This window comes from Sylvia atricapilla, chromosome 1 (assembly GCF_009819655.1).
Source record: "Sylvia atricapilla isolate bSylAtr1 chromosome 1, bSylAtr1.pri, whole genome shotgun sequence".
Lineage (NCBI taxonomy): Eukaryota > Metazoa > Chordata > Aves > Passeriformes > Sylviidae > Sylvia > Sylvia atricapilla.
In genome coordinates, this window is record NC_089140.1 from 99,665,370 (window position 1) to 99,679,145 (window position 13,776).

General features: G+C 43.5%; 1 protein-coding gene across 3 annotated transcripts in view; it reads right to left on the reverse strand.

The window, feature by feature from the left end:
* LDLRAD4 (low density lipoprotein receptor class A domain containing 4) overlaps positions 1–1,991 on the reverse strand; it is a 272,480-nt gene extending 270,489 nt beyond the window's left edge. For 2 of the 3 annotated variants that reach the window (XM_066328622.1, XM_066328613.1), the window contains exon 1: positions 1,865–1,989. The gene's annotated coding sequence lies outside the window, so the exon portion shown is untranslated. Of the gene's footprint in view, positions 1–1,864 lie in introns of all 3 variants that reach the window. The other variant, XM_066328639.1, reaches the window with a different exon arrangement.
* Between the last annotated feature and the right edge of the window lie 11,785 nt (positions 1,992–13,776).

Below are 13,776 nucleotides of genomic sequence, written 5' to 3' on the forward strand. Positions count from 1 at the left end.
GATGCCTTATGTGTATGCAACAATGATCCTCACATACCTGAGCTGGAACTAACTGTGCTGGTATAAACACTGGTTGTACAAAAAGATGTGTTCCTACTTCTATACATGACTCTAGAGAGTTGACACATTCCAGTTTGAGTTCTCCTCATGCTGGTCACTTTGTGTATCACAGTAACTTAATACCTGGTGCTAAAATGCCAGTACAGATATAGATGTTCAGATTATCATCTCTATCTCAGCTAATATGGACAAGGGGATGTTGACAAGGCTGCTTCCCACCAGTGCACTGGTTTTCCAGCAAAACTTCCCCTTTTATTTACAGCCACTAAGCCATAATATTTATATACAAACTAATATGTTCATTAGTGGAACACGTGTGCATCAATCAGCATCGTATGAGAGAGCTCTGGATCACTGTAAAGAACAGGTTTCCCAAAACATTTTCCTGGAAATGATACTGGAAAGCAGAATTGAAGATCTGTCTAACCAACACACCCAGGTGTTGAAGGAACAGCAAGAACACTGCACCTACTCAGGCAGCATTTATGTTCTAACCTCATCTATGACTACCAGTAATTGTCCCTCGGGCTTTCTTACTGGCAAAAATTCTCTCCCTTTTTGGCCAGCTTCAGATTTATGATGCTGGAGACACTTCACTCTTGGTGCTACGTGATGCACCTTCCCAGTCCACAAATATTTTAATGCAGGATGGTTTTGATTTGGAAGCACAGACAAACCTCTTAAAGGAGCTTTCCATCCTGACAAGGAGATGTCTTGTGTTTTCAGATGAACAAACTTTTATAACAGCAAAGAGTACTTTTAACACCACATAAAATTATTCACCAGATTTTTGTTCTCCTGCACAACCATTTGCTATTCAGAAAAGGTTCCGAATCCCACTAAAATCTGTATCACTCTAGGTGTTAAGATCACCCAAGAAAACAGAAGTTACTTTTTTGCATTTTGCCTGCTTCCTGTTTGTTCTTTGCTGAACTTAAACCTACACACAACGGTGTGTTTGCCTCTTCAGCAAGCATCAAACCATAGCCTACGCATGACTACCTACCCACCTACATGACAGAAAACCTGGCACACCATTCAGAAATTTGGGATGCACATATTCACCGCAAATAATGCAAGCAGGCGTCTGATACAGGCAGGCAAAGCTAGACTTCTGCTAATAAACTTTTTTTTAAGGGGAAAAAAAAAAAAAAGCGGGGGGGCACTTTATCAAATATAGGTCACTGGTGCGTGAGCCCGGCAGCCGCACTGCCGCTTTGCCTTCCCGCGAAAGTTGCCCGCCCGGCGCCGGGCGCTCCGCGGCCGGGCATCCCCGCCAGGCGTCCCCGCGGGGCCGGGCTGCGACACCGGCCCCGACCCAGCGGCCGCACGGAGCTCCGCTAATTACGGCGGAGCAGCCGGAGAGGACGTGCCGCGCACTCCGTGCTCCCCAGCGCCCTGCCCGCCGCCGCGGCTCCGCAGCCCCGCTCGCCTCCGCCTCTCCTGCGGAGCGCCGGGGCTCTCCGCTCCGGCTGCTCCCCGGGGCAGGACGGCGGCGGGCGGCAGCGGGGCTCCCCGGAGCCCCCCGCTATCAGCGGTCCCTGTCACGCTGCGCTCGCCGCGGCCGGCACCCACCTGTCCCCAGGTGCCGGCGGGACGCGCTCGGCCCGGCCGCGGGGCGCCGGGCGCTGCCCCCGCCGCGGCACCGAGGGTGGGCGAGCGCCGCCGGAGCCCCTCGGCAGCCGCCGCCTCGTCCCCCGCACGCTCCCAGACCTTCAGCTCGGGCCTCCCGCACTTTCTCCGGCACTTTGCGGCGCGGCGCCCCCCGGCCGCCCCCGGCCCCGCCGCGGCGGGCAGCACTCACCTCCCGCCGGCCCCCGCCGCTCGCCCCCGCGCCGCGCTGGCCTCCTCCGGAGCGCCTCGCCTCCTCCCCCTGCCCGTCTCCGGCAGCCGCTCTCCCTGCGCTGAGGCTGTGCCTGCCTCCAACTCATCCCCAGCCTCTCCTCCTCCCCCCGCCCTGCCCGCCCCGCTGGCTGCCGCCTGTCTGCAGCGAGTCTGGCTCCGGCGGGCGGGCGCGGGGGCCGCCGGCGGGGGGCGGGCGGAGCGGGGGAGGGGAGGCGGCGCTCCCGCCCGGCCCCGCAGCCCACACTGACACCTGCCGGGTGGATGTGCGCGGCTCCGCGCCGCCGGCGGCCGCCCGTGACTCGCCCTCGAGGAGAGAACCGAATGAGGGTCAACAGGGGCAAGTGCGGGGTCCTGCACCTGGGGAGAAATGACCCCGGCACAGCCCGGGGGCTCGTCTTCTAGAGAGCAGCTCTGTGGAGAACGACCTGAGAGTCGTGGTGGGCGACGAGTTGACCATGAGCTGCCGGTGCCCTTGCAGCTAAGAGAGCCAATGGGATCCCGGGGTGCATCGGGAAAAGTGTGGCCTGCAGGTTGAAAGAGGTGATCCTTCCCCACTGCTTGACCCTAGCTGAGGCCACATCTGCAGTGCTGTGTTCAGTTCTGGGCTCCTCATTATAAGAAAGACAAGGAGCTACTGGAGATGCTCCAGCAGAGGCCACAATGACCAAGCATCTCTCTTATGAGGAGAGACTGTGGGAGCTGGGCCTGTTTAGTCTGGAGAAGACTGAGAGGGGACCTCATTAATGGAGGTAAATATTTCAAAGGCGGGTACCACAAGCATGGTGTCAGACTCTTTTCCTGATGCCCAGCACCAGGACAAGGAGCAGTGGCCATACAGTAAAACAGAAGTTTCACTTCAACACGAGGAAGAACTTCTTTACCTGTAGGGTGGCAGAGCACTTGAACAGGCTGCCCAGGGAAGTCATGGAGTCTCCCTCTCTGGAAACATTCAAAACCCACCTGGATGTGTTCCTGTGTAACCTGCTCAGGTTGACCCTGCCTTGGCAGGGGGCTTGGGCCAGATGATCTCCAGAGGTCCCTTCCAGCCCTAACGATCCTGTAGCTGCTCCCTTAGTGTGGGAATGGCCCTGCTCGTGGCAAGGAGGCAGCCCCGGTGTCCACAGGACCACACACCCACCAGCCCTCAGGCAGCCCCTGCCCCTCCACCTCTATAAAGGTCAGGACCAGCACAGGGCGGGGGAACCAAAAAAAAAAAAAAAAAAGTACACTTTGTCCCATGCAGAATGAGAAATTTTTTAACTTTTAAAAAAATGTTGCAAGACAGGAAAACCCAGTTCACGTCATGGCCCAGCAGGCACGAACCCAAGGCAGCTTCTGCCTTGCCTGTGTTCACTTGCAGGCACTGTCCATTCCAGGCTCAGTAATGCAGTCCCACAGAGAACTGTCAAGCATTCACTAGCCCTTGGCCTCTCCTGTTAATATCCTTTGGGATGCAGGCCGGTGGTATGGATCTAGCAAATTGCCCACTTTAATCTTAGCTATGCCCAAACCACTTGGGAACAGGTATAGCAACCAAAGTTGCCATTAAATGTTTCAATGCAGGAACATTTACACATACTATTCTCACAGAAATAAAGAAATCTCTGTTTCTGGGAACACTGGAATATGTTACCCAGAGAAGCTGTGAAGTCTCCCTCACTGGTGATACTTATGAACCATCTGGACACAATCCTGTGCCATGTGCTCTGGGATGACCCTGTTTGAGCAGGGAAGCTGGACCAGATGACCCACTGTGTTCCCTTTCAACCTGACCCATTCTGTGATTTCTGCTGATTTAGAGAATCAGCCTCAGTTCACATTCCCATCCACAGTGTACTCTGAAGACTTCCCTTCCCAGTTATACCTGTGAGCCTAAGAATGAAGAGGATAAATAGCAGGGATGAGGTAACATGAAAAAATTATAAACGTTGCTAACTTTAAGCATAAGCATGTTTGATTCAAATGTGCTTGTTTCACTTCTTGCTTCACCTGTCCCAAACTGCAGGTTGTAAGGAAGATGGAAGTCTGCTTGAAGGAGCCAGGAATCTGCCAACCCAGAACTCGGAGCACCAAGCTACGGAGACTGTGGAGGTGATGGCCTGAAGTTGGTGCTGTGAGCCACCATATGACTGGAAAAGGGGGAACTACCAGATTACTTCCAAAACAGAGAAAAAGTCAGGAGGGAAAGATTATTTTAGCAAACATAGTTTGGATTAAGCCACAAGGAGCCAAAGGAACATCAAACACTACAGAAAGGAAGATCTTCCAGTAATACGGATAATTATTTGGGCTACTTGTGCTGAAAGTTTCAAAAACCATCAAGAGGTCACAGGGTTAATCCATAACTTGGTATTTATAATGCATTTATTTGTAATCTAACAAACTGGGAGAAACTTGATTTTAAGTTTGCTCTGTAGTTAGCCACCAAGAGTCAAGTGCTCCGTTTCCAAAAGTGCCCTGTTAATCTGTATATACTTCATAAAAAAGTAGTCTGACACACTTCAGCTGTATTCCCCTCAATGACTTCTCAAGGAGTAACAGTCATTCACTTCCATCAGGAGAATCTTCCCATGTGCAGAGGAATATCCTTACCCATGGAAAACCTTGTAAAGCGTAACAAAATCACCTACCAAGTAACAAATTATTTCTGTACAATACCTCTTGAGTGAAATGATTCGCCTGGCAGCAATTTGGGATATTTTGGGCACGTAGGAGGAGGAGGACAGCAAAAACCGAAGAAAATGCATAGACATGCTCAGACAGCTTTGTGATGGATGCACGTCTGGAAAGCGAAATACTGAGAACACTCCGTGCTGATGATACTCTTGCTCCTATCCAAGATGTCTCTGGAAGAGAGAACTTGCAACCTAATATACTGGCACCTGCCAGGGAACAACATTTCCTCAGGTATACAAATTCCTTTACCTTTTAATCACCAAAATTTCCATTTAAAGTTCTTTTCAGTGTCTTGCTCCACTTAAATGTGTCTGAAGAATGTCAATATTTCTGAAGCTTAGAGAGAGACAACTAAAGGGGCGTGTTAACATTTTTTCCCTGACAAAGTTATAAATCATAGGACAACTTGGAGTTGTGTAGAGGTTTTACTATAAAGAGAATCCCAGGGAGACTTCGGTTATATGAAGAAACTTATCTTAAAAAATAAAAAAAGAAAACCCCAACGTCTCTTCAGTGAAAGCCATACTCACACTATCATGATATTGGGTTCTCATATCCATAAGGCTGCACGGACATCCTGTTACCTGGATAAAAAAGTGAAAATTCTTATAATTGATTTAAGGTGTAGGCAGATCTGTGTATGATTTTTTTTTCCTTTATCTTCCTCTCTAAACATAGCAGTGGTATAGTTAATATTTAGACTGTTGGGGGTTTTCTTGGGGTTTTTTACTACTTTATTGTTCATCTGACAGTAAAAGTGACTTCAATGTCATGGCAGACAGCAAGGTGCTGTGTTCCTAAGGGTGTAGCTTGACAACAGAAGCACCACTTACCCCTGCCATGTCCAGAACCTCAGTGCAAGAACCAAGGAAACTTGGCAGACAGAATCTCTGCTATTCTATAATAAATACTTGGCCCAATCATGCTATTAGATATGGTAGGAGATACACAGTCTGGCGAAGCACTTAGGTCTGAGTGTCCATACCCATCCCCGGTGGGCCCCTTTTCTGGGCTTGTTACACATGCTGTAAGTGCTATCACTTCTTCCTTCCCAGTCTGGCAGTCTGCAAGACGTGCTGCACTGCTAGGGAGGAAGCCAGTGGGGAAAGCAAGTATTTGAACAATTATACTGAGAAGAACAAATTTGAATCCAGGGACATAAAGGCTGTTGGTTTTAGTTACTGGTGACTCATCTTGTTTCCCACCAGGAAGCCACAGATCAGTGTATTTCAAGTATTGCTGATTCCTATTATCTGTTACGCTGAGAGAACAAGGAGGAAGAAATTAAAAACACTCAAACCACAGTAAGAACACAGCTAAATAACATACAGGCATGCCATAAACCAGCCTGGCTAAACTACACATAAAAGCATGCTACAAATAAAATACCTAAGCCTAGTCAGAAGAGTATTTGGTAGGGTTTGTTACAGGTCATCCAGGGCTTGGTTTGGGCGGGGTTTTGGTGGTTTATTATCATGGCAGATTCTAGTGAGGAAAGCATTACAACAGAGAAAAACATGACAATTCTCTCTCACTGAAGCCAGAAAGTTATATTCTTTCTCTTGGATGATCCCCAAAAAGGTCATTTCAAGGCCTTCCACTCTCCTTCCTGATTAGACTAACCAGAGTACACCAGGAGAGAAAATTTCTATATTAGGCAATTTATGGAACTAATGCAAACAATCAAATCTCTTCAGAATTTTAAAAATCAGTAACATTAAAAAAAAAAAAAAAAAATAAAAAAAGCCAAAGGCTTGCCATTATGGTTTTTGGCGATTTTGAAGGAAAAAGATCTGTTAAATACTTTAGGAAAATACTCTGAAATTTTCCAAAATGGTTCAAGATCTTAATTCAAATTCTAATGTTCCAGTTGTTGAGGGATGGAGGCCTAAGTCTGCACTGGGCTTCAGAGAGGTGCAAAGCTTTGACAGTGCCCCAGCAGATGTGCACAAATGGGCTTAAATGTAGAGCCCCTTGAGCAGACACAGAACCCAGACTGTATTTCCAACATGTCACAGGGATGTGAAATCGTGTCACTCCAGTGAGTGCATTGTCCACCTTGTATGCCTTGTTAAATAGGTGGTAGGTATGAAAGCAATGACAGGGGGAAAATGGATGTAAGGATGTAAGCACAAGGAAGATTACTTATAATATTTTCCTGTTGTAGAAAATTCTGTGCCTGTTCCAGTCATTCAATGAAATTAGACTCCAGCTTGTTTGTTGTTCCTGGGTGCACACACATACACATGCTCATTCTGCAACATGTTGTTCATCTGCCAATTCCACCCACACACCTGCAGACCCCATCGTGAGATGTCAATCTCAGTTTTAGATAATCCCACATATCTTTAAAGATGTTTTGCTTTTCTTGTTGTGATGGACATAACTAAAAGAGGTTTTCATGCTAAATAAAATGTAATGTCACCTTAGTGGGCACTGTGAATATCATAAGCACCCCAAGACTCTCCAAACTATAACAGCAGCAGCATCCTCTTTTTCCTAAAAGGAGGCCTAAAGAAAAAAAGTTCATAATGAGTGAGCATAGATCAGGTTGCCAGGTCTACCTTCAGCTTCTGATAAATCAGCCAAGAAAGCTATGATGCCAAAACTCTCTGCAAGGAACCGAGCAAAAAGGGCTGCAATCAAATTGTATTTCGTAAGCAAATAACATGTACATTACTATAACAAACAGAGAAATTGCACACCCTGTGTAAGAGGGGCTGGGCTGCATCATGTTATATAATGTATGCAGCAATTAGACAATATTTGATCATCAAATAAGAAACAAATTCTTGTCTTAACCTAGCTGTTCTACAGTATATAATCTGTTGTCATGAATTTACAAACAACTTACAAATAGGTATGTTTTCAGCTTCACAAAGTAAAGTCTTTGCCACGTGAAAGGTACAAGATTTTGTTTATAATATCATTTCCCAAATATATTTTTAATATCTTTCTCAAGTCTCAGACTGATTTGTGTTGGAGGACAAGTCTCAATTTCCCATGATATAGACACAGAGTTTAAGTTATAAAAGAAATATGATTTGCTTTAAGAATGTACTGTGAGAAAAGGCATAATCAGGAAGTGATCCGAATTCTCCTGGTTTATTCTATGGCATTCTGTCTACTGGATCGCAAAGCAGCTATTCACTGCTTGTTATTCTACACTTTTTGATTTCATGTACTACCAAAACCCCCATTTTCTCCAAAAACATTTCCAGAATTACTTTCTTAGCTACCAGTTCTACTGAACTGGCTTATCTCAGTGGTGAGGCAAGTAATTCATTTGCAAAGCACTTGTAAATGAAAGAATTGACAAATATTGATCAAAAGAGGAAAAGATCCTCAGGTTCCCATCAGAAATTCCACTGACTTCAGTAGAATAGAAATTATCAGACTCATTTTACACACACACACACGGAAAACCTACAGAAAAAGTATTCAGTAAACGATGTGTTGCCCACCTACTACATCAAGTGAAGCCATGAGCCAAAACCTCCAAAACCTTGGAAAATCTTGCTTGAAGAAAGGAATATCATATGACAGGAATGCATAATAGAACTGATAACCAAGAACAGCACCATCACCTTATGTTTAACTGTAATGTTAAAATCGGTTACAATCTATAACCTTCTGGTTTTACGTTCACTAATGTGATCATTCCTATTCAGCTGCCCATCTTCCTACCTTTCATAATTTTCCCAGTAACTGGACACATCCATGTGTTCTTCTTCAGGTCTTCTTAGAATATTTCTATCTGTCTATTTAAGCACTCAAAAAAATACATTGTTTTTGGAAATAAGGACCATTTTCACTCTTTCCCTGGTACAGTACAGAGGCATCTGGTCAAAGGTTAAACTCTAAAATATAACTACCTTCATTTTAAGAACCCTACCCTTCCAATAAAGTTCTTCTGGTTCTCCCCTTCAACTCTCCCAAAAGATAAAGCTGCAGAGCTCTGAGAACTTTGCAGTGACCCCTTACTACAACTCTTCTGTTTCTTGGGTTTGTTTATTTTTGGCTCTGCTTTTGGACTTCTTTTCAATTAAAGCCTTTGCACTAATGAAACATCGAAAAACTCTGAAGGTTTTACCATCAGAGAAGACAACTTAATTAAAGCAAATAGGTTGGACAGAGGACACTAATCAAAATGCATATATTTTCATATAGTATAGTAGATGAGTGTTTTTCATGCCTAATAGGAACATCATCCTCAGGGACCTCAGGCTAACGCTGACCACAGAATCAGATATCCATGTTATCCATAACAAGCACAAGTGTAACCTGCTGCTCACCCCCATGCCTGCTTTGCTTCATCGGCTGCTCTAAGCAAATGCATTTTTTAATGTCTGGAAAAATGTTTTCACAACTGATTACAGAAATACTGCAAATTAGACTGTTATATTATTCCCTTCTAGGTAACTCCTCCCAAAGAGATCTTGGGAACTGCTCTCCATGCTCTTTCTTGTAAAATGAATCCCAGTGACTTTTTTTTAATCCTCCCCACTGTTTTTGCATATCACCTATAATATATTTTTAATATTGAAAATCTGCATAGCATGCAGTTGTTTAATGCCTTCCATTAAAAGCTCTCAAAGCATTTTGTTGTCACTAATCAGTTTAATCTCACCAGCCCAGGCATACACATTCTGTAGACAAGAAAACAACTAGAGAGAGGGCTGAGTGGCAGAATTCATTCCTGCGTGCAAACTCCAACCACTAGATCACAAATTGCTAGCAAAATAACAAACTGTTCTCTAATGCTCAGATCTGTAGTACTTCATTAACAGGAGTTCCTCCAATAACTTGCTGTCTTCTCTCAGATACTTCTTAGCCACTCATTTATTGGCAGGCTACCTACTGATGCTAACATATCACACAGACACCAAAACAGAGGCCAATACAAAATAAGCTATTTAAAAGGCACTTTCCCAGTTATTTTGGCATCAGTTTAAGAAGTTGCTAAAGTGCAAAATACATAAAACTACAGATTTTTACATGTTTTTCCTTTAGCACGCTGTTTAATCCTTGGGCCACCATCTTCAGCATTCTTCACTGTCAGGCGAATTACTTTAAACAAGACACTACTGGAAAAATATTCAGAACATGTGAAAGGAAAAAAGGAAAAAGAAAAAACCAAAATCTTTACTTCAAAGCTCTGTTTCATCTTTCTAGGTAAGTCCTATACCCATCCTAACAGACCATCCATACATCTCTCAGGTGAGTGCTAGAAGTACTGAGATGTGCCCTGTCATGTGAAAATAATAATACCTCAATTCAGACGTTTAACATAATGAGATGCATGAACCCCCCCCTCCCCCGTATTTCTCTCTCAAATCTACAGAGTGGGAAGCTACTGTGTTCCAGGATAGTCTTCTGCAACTGATTAGAAATGGTACAGATTATACTCTATGTAATACAGACTTTCATAAGTGAACCAGTTTTCCCAGGTTAAGAATTCACACAATAGGCAGTGATGCCATATACTAGAGTTTTGGAGGGTTTTTTAAATGCCAAGTGACATGATGGATTGTAATCTTAGCACTGAAAAAAAAAAAGTCCTGTTCCAGAGTAATGCAACTTCGAAAATTCTTCTGATATAATATTAACATTTGCAAAAATAGGAGTCAAATTACACTGTGAAATTGACCTCTACTTTTGTTTATTTTCTATTATTATGTTACCATTTCTAGAGTAGTCTAACCTTCACTGCATAGAATGGAAACTGCTTAAAGGATGAATCAACAATACATATGGAAAGAAGTTCCCCTTGGTAGAAACTTTGCTTCACTTGTGCAGATTAACATCTTGCTTTTGTTCAATATCTTACTGACTACACCACACTTTAACAGTAGGGATTCATGAACGAATTGTCACAAGTTAAGCCAGGATGTCAAATTTACTATAAATCAGACCATCTTCAGTTGTTCTCTATAAAATGTATACTATGCCCCAGCAGCACAAGCAAAAGAAGTTGGTCCTTCACCAAGAAAATAAACGGATTGGAATTGGCTCATACTGACCTGACAATAACAATTTGCATGCAGGCAGTTAATGCAAAACAGCTGACTTGGAGTAATTTCTTTAGAATTAGGAGTTAGAGGCCGAGCAGGTTATTCGTGTATGTATGCTATCAATATACATGCGCTTATATTATGTCAGACAGTCTGGCAACATTTTGATAAAATACAGCTACACCTGGAGCTTATGCCAATCTAAGTTACCTCGTTTCCAGAAAATTTCACTTCTTCAAGCTATGTCTTTCTGGCAAGGTGAAAATATGTGAAATAATGTCGTTGTTCCTCAAACTTGAGACTTTTCACCATTGTGCAAACAAGGGCACATACTTGCCTATGGTTTATTTGTGGCTATGCCATTGACAGTCTTTTAGCACATAACTATCCCAAATTTCAAAACTCGAAAACCCCAAGACAATAAAGCCTGTTCCTGCTCTCAGGTTTAAGAACTAATTTCTCAAGGCTTATTTGTTTAGTCTTTATCGGTTTTACAGTGCTATTTATTTATTTCTCTGCTGTACTGAAAGCATGAAAGATGAGCAACAACAAAACTTGAATTACACCCCCTGCAGCCAGGCCACGCAGAGACCTCACAGCCTCCCCAGGCAAACAGGCACAATGTTATCTCCAAGCCCTTTCTCCCTCCAAATATCTGCCCTTCTGCTGGGGGCAAGGCAGCAGAGCAAAGAAGATATTGTTCTGTTGAAGCCCATTCCTGGCACCGCAGCCCAACAGCAGCATGGAAATCTTGGCAGGGAAGAGCGGTGCCTGGGCCGCGGGAACAGTTGCGTGGGGCACGCGGCCAGAGGCTGCCCAGCTGCTGCTGGAAGGGGCTCCAAGTCACCCTCTCGCCTACTGGGCCTCTCTGGTTCCACAAACCACTCACCCATATGGTGACAACTGGAGCCATATCAAGGAGACCTCTCCCCATCTACAAGTCCTTCTATTAACAGCTACAGGCTCTACTTGGTAGTTAACTGCAATGATCCAGGCACAGGCTAGATGCTGAATTCATTTAAAGAGGCCTCAGAATCACGTCTGCTACCAGAAATAAAACCGAAACCAGTTTGGAGTTGGTGTAGCTCTGATTTGTCTGTTCCTAAAGAGAATTACATGAGCATAGGAATTTATTTGTCAGTGGGCAGTCTCAGCTTTGTACTAGACATATGATTTTATATGAACTCCAGATGTCATTTAGAACAGTGTCAAAAGTCACACTAAAATTAGTATTTATTGAATGTGTTTTAAAAAGAAAAAATATGCTCTGCAGCTTAAAGAAAGAACTGTAAAAATATGTCAGACTCATGTATTTCTCTTAGCAATGTCAATAGGGTTTCTCTTGTACAAATATATAAGTAAAGAATCAAGAATGAAAATACTTTCCATGTTTCTGTTCAGATATGGCTCATAACTTGGGATCAAATTATGAGTCACAGTAGTTCCCCCAGAGTACAGAACTGTCCACCGCTACTCTCTGATTTACATGCACAAAATCTACCTACATGAAAAGTCTTGAAAGGACCAAGATGGGTTCTCTACATTTATTTAGCAAACAAATGAAATTACTTTCAGCAGTCTTAGGTTTACTTAGACAATACCAGAACTCTCTGCACAATGGTCTACTAGTCAGTGTAAGCAGGGAAAAAAAAGCCCAAAATACTATTTATTTTGTTTTGAGGCAGCCACACCAAAGCTCTACCTACCACTCTACAGAGTGAGTTCACCTTCATACCATGCTGTGCCTACCCAAATTGTAGCAGTCACCCACTTTCACTGAATAAAATGGTGCTTTATTTGTAAAGATGTAAATAAAGCTCTCTTTGTTCATGAAAGATCCCTATTCTTTTCAGCAAAAGGCATGATCTCATCATTCTGATATAATTGTCCCATTAATTGCATGAAAAGAAACTTTGCATTGCCACAGCTGAGACAGATCACTCTAGCAGGTGAATTTGAGAGTCTAGAGGGATGTTTACAATTTACCTCATCAGCAGGAAGAAGAATATGTGTCATTTAGCTATTCCCCAAGAGTGAGAAAGAAAGGAAAATCAGCATGGGGCTAGGCTGACATCGAGATGCCATTCAAAGAGTATCCAGACCCAACAATGTCTCAGCCTCATAATAAGCCTTTTACGATCAGTTGGCCCTCAGCTGCATTGCAAAATTCCACTTCAGAAAGGGATTAAAGATAGCTTTTAGTCAGGAACATTCCATTGCACCTTCAGGAACACCCATTTACATTAATGGTTGGTGATGATATTTTCTGCTGCATGGTCCTCTTTCAGTTCTGAAAAGACATACTTCATGTAGCTTTCCAATCAGTCAGTTGCAAGTTTCTGGTTAAAAAGTGTTTAGATCTGTGAATCACAGCAAGGACAATTTCAGAAAGAAAATTTTATTGTGTTTTTGTTTGGTTTTTGTTTGTTTGTTTGGTTGGTTGTTTTTTTAAAGAAGAAAACATTATGGTCATATAATAAATAAATTTCTCTGTTGTAATAGAGAGTACCACTCAATACAGATTCTGAGCTACAGATTTTTTTTCAAATCACTCTTCCGTCCAGAGTCCTAAACAAAGTGAATAAAAGGTGATCAGACACAATAACTATATGAAAGAAAAATCCTTTCTTTCAGATGCATCTCAGTAAGTAGTCTCAGCAACTTAATGCTCACTCCTTAACTGACACAGTACTTGAGTCATTTCTAAAACAAACATTGCAAGAGTCAGCTACAATAGACATGGTTGTTACCCTTCAGTGCTTTGAGAGTTTCGATTTATTGAGACTGACAATTACAGAAGCTTAATGCTGAAATAGCAGCACTGATCCGGGGAGGTGGTGGAGTCACCATCTCTGGATGTGTTTGAAAAATTACTGGATGTGGCACTCAGTACTATGGTCTAGTTGAGGTGTTAGGGCTGGGTTGGACTCAATGATCTTAAAGGTCTCTTCCAACCCAGTGATTCTGTGACCTGGATGCAGCCAGCATGTTCTCCAAGTCCCACTAGGAAGACCGAAGTCCACATAAGAATACACTGTTCTTGGTGATTAAGGCCAGAAATTCAGGATTGTGGAGTTACAAGATTAGACTTGTACCCTAAGCACTACCAGAAGGCAAGACCAGTAAAACTGTCTCCATTACAGGTCCTTCTACTTCTCCCAGTTGGATATAGTGGTGCACA